This window comes from Chelonoidis abingdonii, chromosome 8 (genome assembly GCF_003597395.2).
Source record: "Chelonoidis abingdonii isolate Lonesome George chromosome 8, CheloAbing_2.0, whole genome shotgun sequence".
Taxonomy (NCBI): domain Eukaryota; kingdom Metazoa; phylum Chordata; order Testudines; family Testudinidae; genus Chelonoidis; species Chelonoidis abingdonii.
In genome coordinates this window covers 77,783,588-77,799,170 of record NC_133776.1, presented here as the reverse complement: position 1 = coordinate 77,799,170, position 15,583 = coordinate 77,783,588, and the positions used below count along the sequence as shown (strand labels likewise).

At 44.3% G+C, this 15,583-nt stretch overlaps 1 pseudogene; it reads right to left on the bottom strand.

Moving 5' to 3' along the window:
* Nucleotides 1–3,747: 3,747 nt before the first annotated feature.
* On the bottom strand, nucleotides 3,748–3,877 carry LOC142047250 (U4 spliceosomal RNA; annotated as a pseudogene).
* Between the last annotated feature and the right edge of the window lie 11,706 nt (nucleotides 3,878–15,583).

Genomic DNA, 15,583 nt, shown 5'->3' with positions numbered 1-15,583 from the left:
GAACTGCCTCTTTTTTCCTCTCTGGATTTCCGGAAATTCAACCAGAAATAAATAAAAAAAATAATTGGGAGACTTGCTTACTTATACTTTTGTTTTACATACTTGCCAATATATTCCAACATAAAAAGAGTACATTAATGTTCTGTAAATATGAATAAATCATAATGGGCTTAAGCTGAGTGCTCTTACTCTCTCCACCCGGGCCCACACAATTAATTCCTGAGGTCACATATCTTTCTGAAATAATTCCATATGTGCCCCCTAGACATGCAGCCCACCATTAATTCTGTTCCCCTTGTACATATAGACAGCCCGTCCCAGTTAATTCCCTGCACAATTCATTCTGCTGTTAAACACACACCAAGCCCTCCCCATTAATAACAGAACCCCCAACCCCATCAGTCCAGCCTCCCCAGATCCTTCCAGCTAGTTGTGGTCTACCATACACAGCTCCCCCAAAGAGTCACCATCCATTTCATACATTAACTCAGCCACAAACATGCCTCTTCCCATGGTCTGTGGTTGGGGTAACAGCAAGAGCAGGGGCCTCTTCACTTCCCCCTCAGGTCTTGGAGAAGGGGGCAGCAGCAACAAGGGCCTCTTCACCAACCATCTCGGGGAACAGGGGAACAGCTGGCTGATTAAAGGCTACGTCTTTTCCACCCCCTCCCCCCCTTCCCCCCTGGAAGGCAGAGGGGCAGCAGGAACATGTGCCTCCTTACCTCATCTCCCTGGCCTCGGGGAGTAAAAATTATATTACCTTTTTTGTGTGTCTATTATTGCATTACATTTTCCTACCGCGCCTCACTCCCCTGCTTTTTAAAGGAAATCCAGTTTTTAACGTGGACTCTCCATAAGAGAGTATTGTTTAGTCTTCAAACCTATCTTAATAATAGTTTTACTTCAAGCCTTGTAGGAAAAGCTTATAATAATTGAACGATATTATTAAATGATGATGGGGGTATGATACATAACATGTATTAGAGAATATTTTCTGCTACTATATTGGAACATTTTGGTGACTATTTAATATTTTGAAAGCAATGAAATTAACTAAAACACAAATGTCCAGTGCCATGTGTAAAAGGTACAAATGAATACATTGAGTCTAGTGGTGATCTCATTGGCATTGTGTAACGCCATTGATTTTAATGGAGTTATACTTGACTTGCATTGGTATAAGTGGGATCGGTATTAGAGTCATTAGATCATGCTAGTAAACAAGCCTGAGAAAATCCGTTAACTCCCTCCAGATAATGCCACTGTTTTTCTGGAGGTTTCACGTTTACAAATAAAGCTTTTATTTTAAAGCCAGCTATTGAAAAATGTAAAAGGCAGCAACAAAGCAAGGGTTTGGTGAAGCATTTTATTGGCATCAATCAGCAAACCATATAAAAGATTCAGATCCAGTAAATCAGACTGTGGCCAGGTCTACACTGCGACTTTAAATCGGTTTAATGGCCGATATACCGATTTAACGCTGTATCCATTCACACGACGTCGTCATTAATATCGAGTTAAAGCACGGCTGGCGATGCAGTCTCAAATCCAAAAAGAGCTCCAGCATGGACCGTACGGGAGATACTAGGTCTGATCGCTGTATGGGGAGACAAATCTGTTGTATCCAGCTCCGTTACAGAACACGAAATGCCAAAGCGTTTGAATAAAAAACTGCAGGATACACAGCGCTGCGTGACAAGCGTAACGGGAAGCCAGAGACTCAAATGGACGCTCATGAAGGGAGGGAGGGGGTACTGAGGACTCCAGCTATCCCACAGTCCACAGCAGTCTCTGAAAATTATTTGCATTATTGGCAGAGCTCCAATGTCTGTAGGGTCAAACACAGTGTCTGGCGTGGTTCAGGGAACAGCTCCTCAGTTTCTTTCCCCCCCCCACCACGTGAAAAAAAAGGTAAGAAATCATTCCTTGACTACTTTCTATGTCACCCTATGTGTACTGAATGCTGCTGGTAGACGGGACGCTACAGCACTGAAGAGCAGTATCCGCTCCTCTCCATCTCCTCCTCTCTGGTGGTAGACGGTGCTGCAGACTGCCCACCATCCAGGAGAACCGCCTAAATTCTCAACATCGAGGGCAACATTGCTACCGCTAGCAGTAGATAGGACAGAACGGCTAATAACAAGCTTAATCATTGAAACTTGGGGCTGAAAATTTTTGCAATCACATTTGGGATTGACTCGCTTGGCAATGAGTCAATTCCTCCCTTATGGTGTCTAAAAATAGAGTCCATTCTGCCCTGGACTGTCATAGCCCCGGGAGGCTGCCTCCAAGTGCCTCCCCCCGACATCATTTTCTCTCACTAACAAGTCTCTGTTTCTTATTCTGGTATTCCTTTATACTTCATGACACAAACGGGGGAGGGGCACTGACACGGTAGCCCAGGAAGGTTGAGGGAGGAGGAAAGCAACGGGTGCGCTTCTTGCAGGGGCAACCCCTGTGAATACTGACACGGAGCACCTGTGCTCTCTGATACACTGGATCTCTGTTACACTTGCCTATTATTCTAGGCAGGACAGTGCACCACTGACCGCTCTGGTCCGCAATCCGAACTCGGATGCGGAGTGCCGGTAAACAGGGAAATCCCCGAGAGCTTTACAGTGACATTTCCTGCTTTCACGTGTCCAGCTCTGATCACCACGGGTGGCGATGCAGTTCAAATGCAAAAGTAGCTCCTGCATTGAACCTTACGGGAGATAGCAGATGTCATCGCTGTATGGTGAGACAAATCAGTTTTATCAGAGCTCCGTTAAAGAACAGGAAATGCCAAAGCCTTTGAAAAATAAACTACAGGATACACAGCGGTGCGTGACAACAGTAACGGGGAAGCCAGACACTCAAACGGATGGTCATGGAGGGAGGGAGGGGGTAATGAGGACTACAGCTACCAGTCTCCACAGCGGTCTCTGAAAACTATTTGCATTTTTGGCTGCGCGCCCAATGTCTGCAGCGTAATACACGGTGTCTTGCGTGGTTCACGGAACAGCTCGTCAGTTTTTTCCCCCCTCCAGCACGGTAAAAAAAAGTGAAATAAATAATTCCTTGAGTACTGTAAATGTCACCCTCTGTGTACTGAATGCTGCTGGCAGACGCGATGCTGCTGCGGTGAAGAGCAGTATCCGCTCCTCTGCCCCTCCCCAGGGGTAGACGGCCGCCCAGTGAGTGCTCCTGGCTGAGTGTGGCCGGGGGCTCCGGGGTGAAAATGGGAATGACTCCCTTTTTCTGACAGTGGATGGTACAGAACGCCTGGTAACTGTCTTCATCTTATCACCTGGGGGCTGAGCTTCATCAGACCCCTTCCTCTCTTGCGTAAAGAAAAGATTCTGAACTGCATGGACTGTCATAGCCCATGGTGGCTCCCTCCCCCTCATTTGATCTCAGTAACTACTCTGTGATTCTTATTCATGCATTCTTCATAACATCATGCCAACAATGGGTGGGGGGGGGCACTGCTGTGGTAGCCCAGGTAGGTGGGAAGCAATGGTTGCGTTACTTGCAGCGGCTCCCTCTGTGAATACTGACGCGGAGCAGCTGCGCTGTGCTACACTGATTTTAATACACTGTATCCTATTCTTGTCTGGACTGACTCTATTTTTATTAACCGTAAAGGGCAGGATTGACTCAGTCCCAAGTGAGTTAATCCCCATTTTCCTTTCAAAAATTTACACAGGGTTATTATCCGTTCTGTCCCATTTACTGGTGAGTGTAACAAAAAGAGGGAGATGGTAACAGTTTCTGCTGTCTACAGTAGTACTGTACCATCTACCACCAGGAAAGGGGAGAGGAGCAGATTTTCAAGTAGCAATAATCACACCTCAGATTAACTTCATTGGTTATGATACTGCCACTGTGCAAAGCTCTAATGCTCTTCAGTGCTGCAGATTCGCCTCTATCAGTAGCATTCAGTACAAAGAGGGGGTGACTCATTGTAAGTGCAAACTCAAGGAGTGCTTGCCTTATAGTTTACAAAGAGGGTGACATTGTAGATTGCTTTATTTAACTTTCATTTCTCGTGCTGGGGTAGGGGAAGGAAACTGAATAGCTGTTCCGTGAACCATAAAAGACACCGTGTTGTAAGCTACAGACACTGGGCGCTAAGCCAAGAATGCAAATAGTTTTACGAGACTGCTGAGGACTGTGGGATAGCGGGAGTCCTCAGCACCCCCGTTCCGTCCTCCATGATCCCCCGGCCCCTGATGCTAATGTTAATGGTCACGGGGGGTTCTGGGTAAATGTCGTCAGTCATTCCTTGCTCCGGGAAAACATCAGCAGACAGTCCTTTCGCACATTTTTCTCCTGGATTGCCCTTGCAGAAACAATAGCACGGCAGCACTAGAGACCGTCGGCTTTTTTTTTTTCCCGTCACCATTTGTGTACTAGATGCCGTGGAGACAGAGGCGACACTCGAGCGCTACACACCAGCATTCAATTGCTTTTGCAATGATAGCAGAGATGGTTACCAGTCGTTCTGTACCGTCTACTGCCAGAGAAAACTGGCAATGACATGACGGTTATCTCTCCTTCTCTGAACTGTCCGCTGCTATCATGAGTGCCCCTGGCTAAAATCAGCCGGGGGCGCAACGCAAAAGCAAACTTGGGATTGACTCACTGGCCACTGAGTCAATCCCTCCCTTATGCTGTCTAAAAATAGAGTCAGTCCTGACTACAAGAAGAGTCAAAGCAGCAGAGAATCCTGTGGCACCTTATAGACTAACAGATGTCTGTTAGTCTATAAGTGCCACAGGATTCTCTGCTGCTTTTACAGATCCAGACTAACACGGCTACTCCTCTGAAGGAAGAGTCAAGTGTATTAGAAGAGCGCAGCTACTCCGTGGCTGTATTAACAGGGGTTCCCCTGGCAAGAACCGCAACCATTGCTTCACCTCTCTCCCAACCCTCCGCAGCTACTGTGGCAGGGCCCACCCCCCATTTCTGTCATGCAGTCGTGAGGAATACAAGAATAAGAAACATAGACTTATTCGTGACATAAACCGGGGGGGGGGGGGCACTTGGAGGCAGGCAGTCGTGGCTATGACAGTCCAGGCAGGACATACTCAATTTTTAGAAACCAGAAGGGAGCGATTGACTCTGCCCCAAGTGAGCCACTCCCAATTTGGGTTTCAGAACCATTGTCACAGGGGCACTCTCATGATAGCATCGGACACTAAACTGTGATGCACTGGCCAGGTAAACAGGAAAAAGCCTGAATCCCCGCGAACTTTTGAATTCCATTTCCTGATTGTCCACCGTGAGGGTCAGCACACACACAGGTGACCACACAGAGCTCATTTGCACTCGTCACAATGCAGTCTCCTGATAATCGAAGAAGAGCGCCAGCTTGGACCACACAGGAGGTTCTGGATCTGATCGCTATCTGGGGTGAGGACTCAGTGCTCACAGCACTGCGTTCCAAAAGACGAAATGAAAAAGTTTTTGAAAGAATTTCAAAGTCTATGGCTGATAAAGGGCACAGCAGAGACTCCCTTCAGTGCCGAGTGAAAGTGAAGGAACTTAGACAGGGTTACCAGAAAGCCAGAGAAGCAAACGGAAGGTCAGGCTCTGAGCCGAAAACATGCCGCTTCTATGCTGAACTACATGCAATTTTGGGGTTCAGCGCTACCAGTGCCCCACCCCTGTCCGTGGATTCAGACTTTGGGATTGAAATATCAAGTGTTTCTGAGGATGTAGCCGAGGGGGAAGATGGAGACGAATTTGAGGATGAAGATGAGCGTGGTGATAGCACACAGCAGTCCGTAAACCCCAACAGCCGGTCTTTTTGAGACCAATGAATTACAGTCCCTGCGGCTCCCAAGCGAGAAGCCCAGACAGGAAGCCATGGAAAGCGAACCTCCGCCGCTCAAGTGGCTCCCTTTCATTCTTGTACCTAAAACCCGATTCAACATACGGTTTTTTTTTATGGATCGCTGATTGACACCAGGGCTTTTTGCTGCAGTCGCAGCCATTACGTTAAAGGGGAAATTTCGTTAACATGTCTTGGGGATGGAGCGGAAATCCTCCAATTATATTCTCATGAATCCCGATGTGCGAGGAACTCCAAACCCTTATGCTATATGAGTGAACATTTCTGGCCAAAGAAGGCCTTCTCCTGGTCCCCATAGTAAGGTAACTTTTTCAACGCCATGCATTTTGCAAGACATTTGGTACTGCAGGCATTTGAAGGCATTGCACTGAGGCATTGCATAAACAAACGATCTGCCCTCCTGGGTGCTATTTGTCAGGAGAGAGATATATCCATTGTTACCTTTGTAGAACATCAGGAATGTAAATAGGGGGTAGGACATGGCGATTTTTGCTTACTGGCCAGAGGCGGGAGGGATGGAGGAGGGATAGCGACGAGTTCTTCAGCCGTCTGGCAAGCAGGATTCTTCCTGTACCAGCAACGCGCTGCGGGGGGTGATGTAGGGTTGCATCACTAGCAGCGATCGTATCCAGATAGGAAGCCATGCGCTGTTGTGGACTGTGAAGAGGGGTGGTTTCGGGCTTTGCAGGTTCCTCTTTAATAGGAGCAAGGCATCCTATTGATCACTGATGTTATATGAACGGCGGAGAAGTCAAAATTTTAAAGCCTTCACCTTACCATCGTCGCTGTGGAGTCGTGTGCCGTACTGCGGTGCGTGTGTTGTGCCACACCAGTCACACAGACACTGAATATGTAAACGATACAAAATGCGACCTTGTTTACGAGATCAACTGCTGTCTTTAAAGGTGAGATAGTTTCTTGTGAAGAAGTTACTATCATGTTCTGTAAAAAACGGTATCTTTCACATACTTATCACCCTGGGTTTGACCTTCCCCATGCAGCTGCCACATTTCTCTGAAGTCCTATGCCATCACGAGGGCGTGCTGTGTACCCCGCGCGAGGAACGAGAGGACGCGCAGTGAAATGTTCACAGAAATTATTGAAGTAACAACGCAATGAAGGGACTAACCGAATGATTGAGAAGATGTGGTAGCAATAGTACATGGAAAGATGCCATTGTGAACTGATCTGAAGGGGGCTAGGAAGACCAGCTGTTGGAGAGAAGCAACGCTGGATCTCTGCTGCGATTTCTCAAACTGAAATCCTCCAACGCTTGGTGAGCTTTCAGGGACGCACAGTAGCAGCGTGCCACTGCAGCCCCTTAGTAACCACTTCCCTTGCAAGCCCACGTCCCATAACTCCCTCACCAGACGTGTAAGAACGTCATCGGTGGAGGCTTTCTGCACCCGCCTACTCTCCACACCCCTGCAGAGTTCAAGGAAAATGCTGTAATTACGCCTACAATGTGCTTAGTAGCTTCCCTTTCCCCCTCTTCCAAAGCACAGCAGTCAGGACACCTCCTAATTCTCTGCCTTTTTTATTAGTTCCTTTTGTAATAACAGAATACATCGAAAGGGGGAGGTGGGTTTGCTTACAGGAAATCTAGTAAGGAAAAACTCATGATTTCTTAACAGATGCCATAATTACTTTTAATGAAACTAATAATAATGAGCGGTGGGGGGGTTCTTTAAACGACTTACAGAATTATTTCCTTCGCCAACCTGTAATGAAAGGGGCGTGGTGGATTGCTTACACTGAATAAGTCATCAAGTGTCGGTAGGGTTCACAAGGGGAAGCAACAGAGTCACAACGTACCCTGGCGTGCTGAATACTCCGCTTTCAAGGCTTCTCTGATGCGCCAGCGCCTCCAGGTGTGCTCTGTCTATAATGGCCTGGCTACTGGCTGCTCGTACCAGCTGCCAAGTGTGATTTGCCTCGCCTCCACCCAGCCATAAATGTCTACCCCTAGTCTCACAAAGATTGTGGAGCACACAGCAAGCCAGCAATAGCAGGCGGGCACATTGGCTCTCTGTGGCTGAGTCTGACCGAGTAAGACATTGATCGCAGCGACCACTTTAAACTGGCCAACATGCACATTCTACCACCATCCGGACTTGCTCAGCCTGTACTCTTGAACAGCTTCCTGACCACTGTCCGGCTTCTATGTTACGGCTTCATGAGCCATATGGCATCAAGAGTAGCTGGGGTCCCCCAGGATATACTATAGGCATCATTGAACATTAACAACGGTTATTTCTTGGTCCTGCGAAGTAATCCCTTGCTTGCAGCCGTTAAACAGCACTAGTGCTCCTGAAGACGCAAGCGGTCATGAACCCTTCCTGGCCATCCCACGTGGATGTGGGTGAAACGTCCCTTGTGGGTCACCAGTGCTTGCGCACATTTGAAAAGTCCCTTCCATCTATGGTCCCCACCCAGTTCGGTAAACCCTTTTGCAGCAAAGCCATCCATATCACCTGCACGTTTCCAGAGTTCACACCTTTCATCGCAGGCAGCTAACGATTGCTTTTTCTGGTACTTGATTTACTGCAGGCCCCCAACAGTGATTTCCCACTCCAAAATTGATTTCTCACTGACCGGTAGCTGTCTGGTTGAAGCTTTCGAGGGCTATTGCAACTCCGTTCTCCACGTGTGAGGGCTGCTCTCATGTTTGTTTATTACGCGGTTCAGGGCAGGGGCATAAGCATGTCACAAAGTTCTAAGAAGTGCTCTTACGCACTGCGAAAGTTTTCATAGCCTGCGATCGTCCCACACCGTTCAAAACAATGCGGTGCCACCAGTCTTGCTTGTTTCCTGGCCCAAACTTCGCCTTCAATGCTGCTAGTAGATGCCCCGTTATAGCAGTAGTCCAAAACGCTTGCCAGCGGTTATGGAGATTCTGCCTCCATCTCGTCATCGCTGTCCTCGCTGCTCAGATCATAGCCTGCCTCCTCCTCTTCCTCCTGCCTTTGCAGTTCATTGTTCAGTATAGTCACACGAGGAGTACGCGAAGTGTTACACGCGTCAGTGCTACCGTTTGTGATCTCAGGGTCCATGTTGCTGTGCTTATGGGTTTTGACTCAATGCCACTCCGCGAAAAAAGGCGCCAAAGGGTGTCTGCGGCCTTCACAAAGGGAGGGCGTGAGGCTGTATACCCAGCACCACCCAGGGCAAATGTTTTATGCCCATCAGCACTGTGCTCTCAAACGGAAGTGGAACTATGGATATGGCTGCAGGAACAGCTACCCACAGTGCACCGCTTCCTGAAATCGATGGTAGCTTGACCATGCGACATACGCACTCGTTTTCTTATCGCACTGGGGACGCCGCAAACTGCTTATAAATCGGTTGTGTAAATCGGTTTAAATACTTCGAAATAATCGTGCAGTGTAGACGTACCCTTAGAATAAGAAAAAAGTCAAACAACAAAAATAGTCTCATCAAAACTATGATTTTGATGAACCTTTGCCCCAGTGTGACAATAGAAATTCGGAGTTACTGCATAGAGTAGGGTCTTAGGCTTACAGGCAGGCCAAGGTTGAAGCCAGTTCTTTAACCCTGCTCCCTACTTAGGTTTAAAAGTAAGAATGCCATAGGAGGCCCTTTCTGTGCCTGAGGGTTGTGAGCAGCATTTCCAGTTCCCAGGCTACAATGCAGCAAAAATGGTTCACCACTTCCAGAAATTAAGATAATGCTGAAATACAATGGAGCATCAGCCACCTCTCCCAGCAATGGCAGTTATTCCTTCCAACCTACCCCCAGATGTATCAATATACAATTATCCCATTGGTTTTAAAGGAAATTGTATGTATTCATTGCTCTGGGCAATGAGAATATACAGTAGTCCCCCAATTTTATGAACTGCACATTTATGAAGCTCCTTTTAATCTGCAATGCTTTGTGCCCCCTGGTTTAAGAGGTCACTCTTCATTAAAACATCCAGGTCTTGGTTCAGGAAAGCACTTAAGTAGGTACTTAAGTCCCAGCATGTCCTTAAGTTCTGCCCTGAATAGGTTTGCTTACATGAACTGGAGCAGAAGTGCTGTCAGATTGTAATTTGAATATTAGAATTTCCTTTATGCTTTAACTGCTTTAATATACTCTTGAACATCTTATTGAATTAGTTGCACTTAATATATGAATTTACATAACTGGACTGGACATTGTCATATATGGATATTATGCTACAGCTCACGTTTTACCAAGATTTCAGCTGAACTCCTAGAAGTTTAGTTCATAAGACAGATTCTTGGGGACCAATCCTGCAAACCAATGTGAGTAATTTATTCCCAAAAGTTGTGCCATGAAAGTCTGCTCACCCTATTGAAGTCTATGGCTAAGCGTATCAGTAAGGGTTTGCAGGAGAGGAGCTTTATCTTAAAGCAAAATAATATGAAATAATCTATCCCAAACTGCTCAACTGAGAAGAGGAACAAAACATAACAGTGATATCACCGATGCCATAATTTAATACTGCATAGCAATAATAAAAATGATTAAAATAGTCAATACAATGACTATGGGTAGGATATACATAATATGCCCAATTAACACCAGTTTTTAACCTCAATACAACATTGCAAAATGTAATTAACTAAACAAAAATGTAGTTACAATATTTGATCACCTCTCTTGATAATAGCTTTCCCCCCGTAACATTCCAAGGACAGCCCATGCTCTCATTCCTGAAGATAGAATAAGATACAAAATAGATGCTCAGAAGTCATGTGATGATCATGTGTATGAATATAAATAGATGAGAGGAAAGGCAAATAAATAAATATATGGAATGGAAAAGTCAAGAATACTCCATGGAGCATAAGAGGAAAGGGTGACAAATACAGTCTTTTAATTTGCCAGTATGCTAAATCATTTTGCTGTGTTCAGATACCGTGGGTGCTGGGTGCATAATAGACAGGTAGATAGATACAGTCAATAGACATACAGCCTCTGTTACATTTAACATAAACATTTTCTGTTGGAGAAGCAATTCTTTATCAGTTTTTGAAAAAGTGCTATTATCATGCAATTGATTCCACCAGTGTGCCATGAAATCATTTTTGGGACAAATCCTCCTGGCCTTATCCTGTACAGATAGTCTCAGTGAAGTTACTGAGTAAGGCTAACAGGATTTCGCTCATTATGTCACTAAGATTTGCATCTGATGCCATGTTTTTACTTCAAGTCTAGACCACAGATGTCTAGAGCATTTGCTGGTAGGGTGCCACTTGAAATATCTTATTTCTTCTGAGACCATCTTACTTATTCACTGGCTCATTTACTATTCCTAACACTATCAGTTTACAAGGGGGCAGGGTCTTAGAGGTGCTCTTCAGAATTACTACTCCCATTGATGGCACTGTGAGTTGCAAGCATTCAGCCTTCGTGGGGTGGTCATGGCAAGAGCAGGAGTGGTGAGTTGGGAGCATCCAGCACCTTGCCTGGTCATGGGCCAGCAAAATAGTTCCAAGGAACTGTGCTAACCACAGCAACTTAAGCAGCACTTAAGCTATATATCAGGGGTTGTTTTGGCCCATGGTCATGTGGAGTACTGGAGAAAGCATGAGTCTGGCACAATTTAGGATTAAATTAGTAGTTTTAGAATGCAATAATCAGCTATCAGAAATTTTACGTCATTCGAAATGAGATTGGGCTATTGATGCTGAACTGGATAATGAGACATCAGAGTAACTGAAATGGGTCATACAGTCCTTCCTTTCTGGTGAAGGTCTGAAAACCCTTCGAGAAAACAGAAATTCTGCAGGCAGTATGCTGAAAAAAATCAAAATGTCTAATTTTTCCATTCAACTAAGTTGTATGAGTCCAGGTCAGCTTCTGACGGCAGTACATGATGATAGAGCAAGCTGACCTTCTCTGGCACAGACATGATTTCCTCCAGCAAATTAACCTTTTTCTCATCTACAGAGAGAACAACAGAAACAAAACAAAAACAAAACAAAAAACACCCATAAATCAACTAGCAAACCTGTTATTTTAGAAAAGAGTGAATTCTTCCAATATACCCTTACATCATTCATATAGACAGAAAAACAATTACAAGCAAATCAGATTCCTTCTTTAATTGATTATGTTCACAAGTCCTCTCTCAAGAAGAAAAGTTGCTCTAGAATCAGCCAATATTCTGATGCCTGGTAAAAGCAACAACATACCCACCTACTGATTTTCTTTCCTCCAAGCCATCATTATCTGGAAAATGTAAATCTTTGCAATTGTTTCAACCGAAAATAAGACTTTCAGATATGGAGTTTTTAGGTTATCACAGTAAAAAGACCAGTTTAGCTTTTGTAGGCAAAAAGCAAATACAACATATTAATGTTTGTGCTGTTTAAAAAGATCGGTGTAGCTTCCTCAAAGGGGAAGAGAGAGAGAGAGCCTACCTAGCACCATGCAATATGGGTCATCATGTCAAGAAACAAGTCCACAGAAATGTCAAAGAACATTTGAATTTCCATTTCCCAAGTAGCCAATCCTTCCCTGGGCTGGGAAGAGGAGCTAGGGGAAGGAAGAAAGAAAGCAGCAAGTTACAATTAAAAAACATCTTGTAACCTCAGTGGTCAATCTTGGCAGTGTTCCAATAGTTAGCATAGAGGTTTAACATGAGCAGGGCTACAGGAAAGAGCTTATTGCATGCCTAAAATTGACTTGAAACCTGGCAGAACCTAGCGCTAAGTAAGGCAAAATGAAATGACAGAATTGACATGCCTGAAGTTGATGCAGCAACCCACTTGCTCAATTTAAAATACTAGATTGGTCCACAGTTTCAGTCTTTTACTCATGGATCCTAATCTTAGTCTAATTCACTACATATTCTTCTCCACTAGCTAGCTATTAATTTCCTGAGATGAAAAATGTTCCAACATCAAGCACCAAACCTCACAGAAAATACCTTCCAGTAACACTTGAGATCTTCTCACAAGTACTCTGACATAAAAAGCTTTGAGGCTGAACATAACCAGAACTACTTTCACTTCTTTCTTATGGGGTTTCCTGCTTCTTTATGCAGACTCTAGCCTGTCGTTACGACCTACAGAATGCAGTGCTAGAATGGCTTTCAGATTAATTGCACTGCTTCCAGCATGTAGAACGTTGCAGTTCCACTGTATGCCTGGTAGCAGGAGCTGCTGCGTCTTGGTAACTGTCACATATTATAAGGGGGAAAAGGTTGAAGTTAGACTCTTTTCTTATCATCAGAACTGATTTGAATGTAAAATAAAAGTTATATTCAAATGTATACCTATTAAGAGCTGTTTCTTTGTAAAATGGTTCACATTCACAGACCTCTGTGCTTCAGATGCTGTGGAAATGTGTAGTTCTTGATTTCACACTTAACTAGCCTAGTCATCAGGAAATTGGCTTGGTGAAACCCTTTTTCATGCTGATCTTTGGACTGGGAATATGGAGAGGTGGCTTGGCATCAAGCCTGTTTTTAAGCTCTAAGAGATTTTGCTTACAACATTTTAAATAAAGAAAAAAATCATCAATTTCAACATTACCCCTGATTATGGAGGAGGTCTGCCACAGGGTGGGGCTAAACAAATAGTCATCAGACATGTCACGACTTGCTTTGCTGGCTACATGATCTGCATGTTCAGCAACAGCTTAAAAGGGTAAACATGCAGCTGTGGAAATTCAGTATTTGTTTTTCCAAATTATGTGATTTACTTTCCTCCCCTTACCTAATGCTTCTTCTATCTCTATCCCACTCCATTGGCTCAGCTACCTCCCTATTCTCTCAATGCATCTGGCCTCCTGGAGTGCAATGTCCCTCCCATAATGTTTTGCTGGCTGCTCTCTGATCCTCTCCTCCATGTAAACTGCCTCTTATAGGCAGGTGGGGGAGCAGGTGGGCTGTCAAAGGCATTAACACGAAGTCTCCACCATTCTTCTGCTCCTAGTGGACCAAACACAGCGCCTGATTCACCAGTCCATTATTCCAGTTCTCACTGCTGTAATGCCAGTGAATGCACTGATTACTCAAGCCAACTGTTGTTGATAAGAAAAAACCACTTCTGCTTTTGCTAATTTAACATGACTAGATTGCACATGTGCAGTGTCAAGGTCTAATGAAAATGAGTTAAAAATGAGTTTGTTCATGATTGACAAATGGCAACAAAGTAGCAAAAAAGGTGTTATTACTGTAGTACTTATTGAAAGGCAATAAACTTGTCCTATCGTCTGCCATTTAGAAAGAAGCTCCAGAATTTCATTATACAGTTGTGGGGAAAGTCAGGTTTTGGTTCTGCGGAATCAGATTATCAGGCTGTTACTTCTCCTAAATCCTCTTTACATTTCTTCTAGATAGACTGATAAAGCAATTATCAATGCACATCTCTTATTGGTTGTCATTGCATTTGCCTCTCACATGAGCAACTTTCAAGGTTTTAAGCTGCAGCCACCTTGTCTCTTTGTTCTCCCCTTCACCCCCTGTTTTAGGGCTCTTTATAAAAGTCGGTCTGTTAAATAATATTCTGCTCAAAATAAAAGCCAAACTGCAGAAGACAGATCTCTCTAGTGGCATTTGTAAAGCTGTTATATCTCTAGGGGGTTGTGATATTCCCATACTGCAAGTCCTCACACTGCACACCTGACTCTGCTAACACTGCCATTGATCCTATGGTGCTTGATATTAAATGCTTCTCATTGATCCAATGGGATTTTGCCTGAGTCAGGAGTGCAGGACTGAGTCTGTAAAGAAAGGTGTATTTAAAATGATCAGCACTCTTTTTTCTCCCTTCACTGTCAGCGGCATTTTCTTATTTCACTGATAATCATTGGGATGTCTAAAATTCTGCATCGTATAATGATTGCATTGTCTCCCCATCTCACTTTGGGCTAGTTGCATGCATAAAGCCACGGAAGGGTAAATTCAGGGTGGTGCCACATTCCTAGTGGTCCTAATATTTGACAAAGTGCTGTCCCCTCAAATTTTCAGTGGTGACTCACAAATGTGGGGGCTTATTTTCCAAAATTTCAGTGCATGCACCTTTTGAAAATCAGCCCCCTTTAGCATATCTCACACTGGACATCCAAACACTGAGGCACCTAAAATCACTAGTCACCTTTGAAAATCTTGGTCATGAAGTTTATTTTATAAAATGTACATGACTGCGGTGGAACAGGTGCCAACACAAACACCCCTCAGGGGCCATTTGATTGTAAGGTCCTTGGGGCCGGGACCATGCTTTTGTTCTGTACAGTGCCTAGCACGGCAGGGGCCTGGTCCAGGTCTGAGTCTCCTTAGCACCACTTCACTACAAATAATGAACAAAATAATAATAGAGTTGTCCTACTACAGTCCACAACCTTATGGAGAAGCTTGCAGCCGCTTTGGAGCAACTAGGACCTTTAGGAAATATACATACTTAAATTTGGAAATTTTTAATACCAGTCAAATTAATAATGCAGATACAACCATATTTATTTCCTTCAGTTTATAATGACTAATTTTGATTTACTGGAAATGAAAATAACTTTACCCACTATGATCTGCTCAGTCTTTTCATAAAACTTACCCTCAGAGATTGTTTTCATTTACTATTTAATCTTTTTTTCCAATTATAGCGTTCGTGCTATTGTTTAGAGGAACTTATACACAGGGATATATAGAGTGCCTCTCCAATTTTCTCTCAGCCTGTGCTCTGAATTGCCTGTTCTTATCTTCTAATTAAAATAACACATGGTGGTCTGGATTGGAAATCCTATTGAATTAAATGACACAAGGTGGTC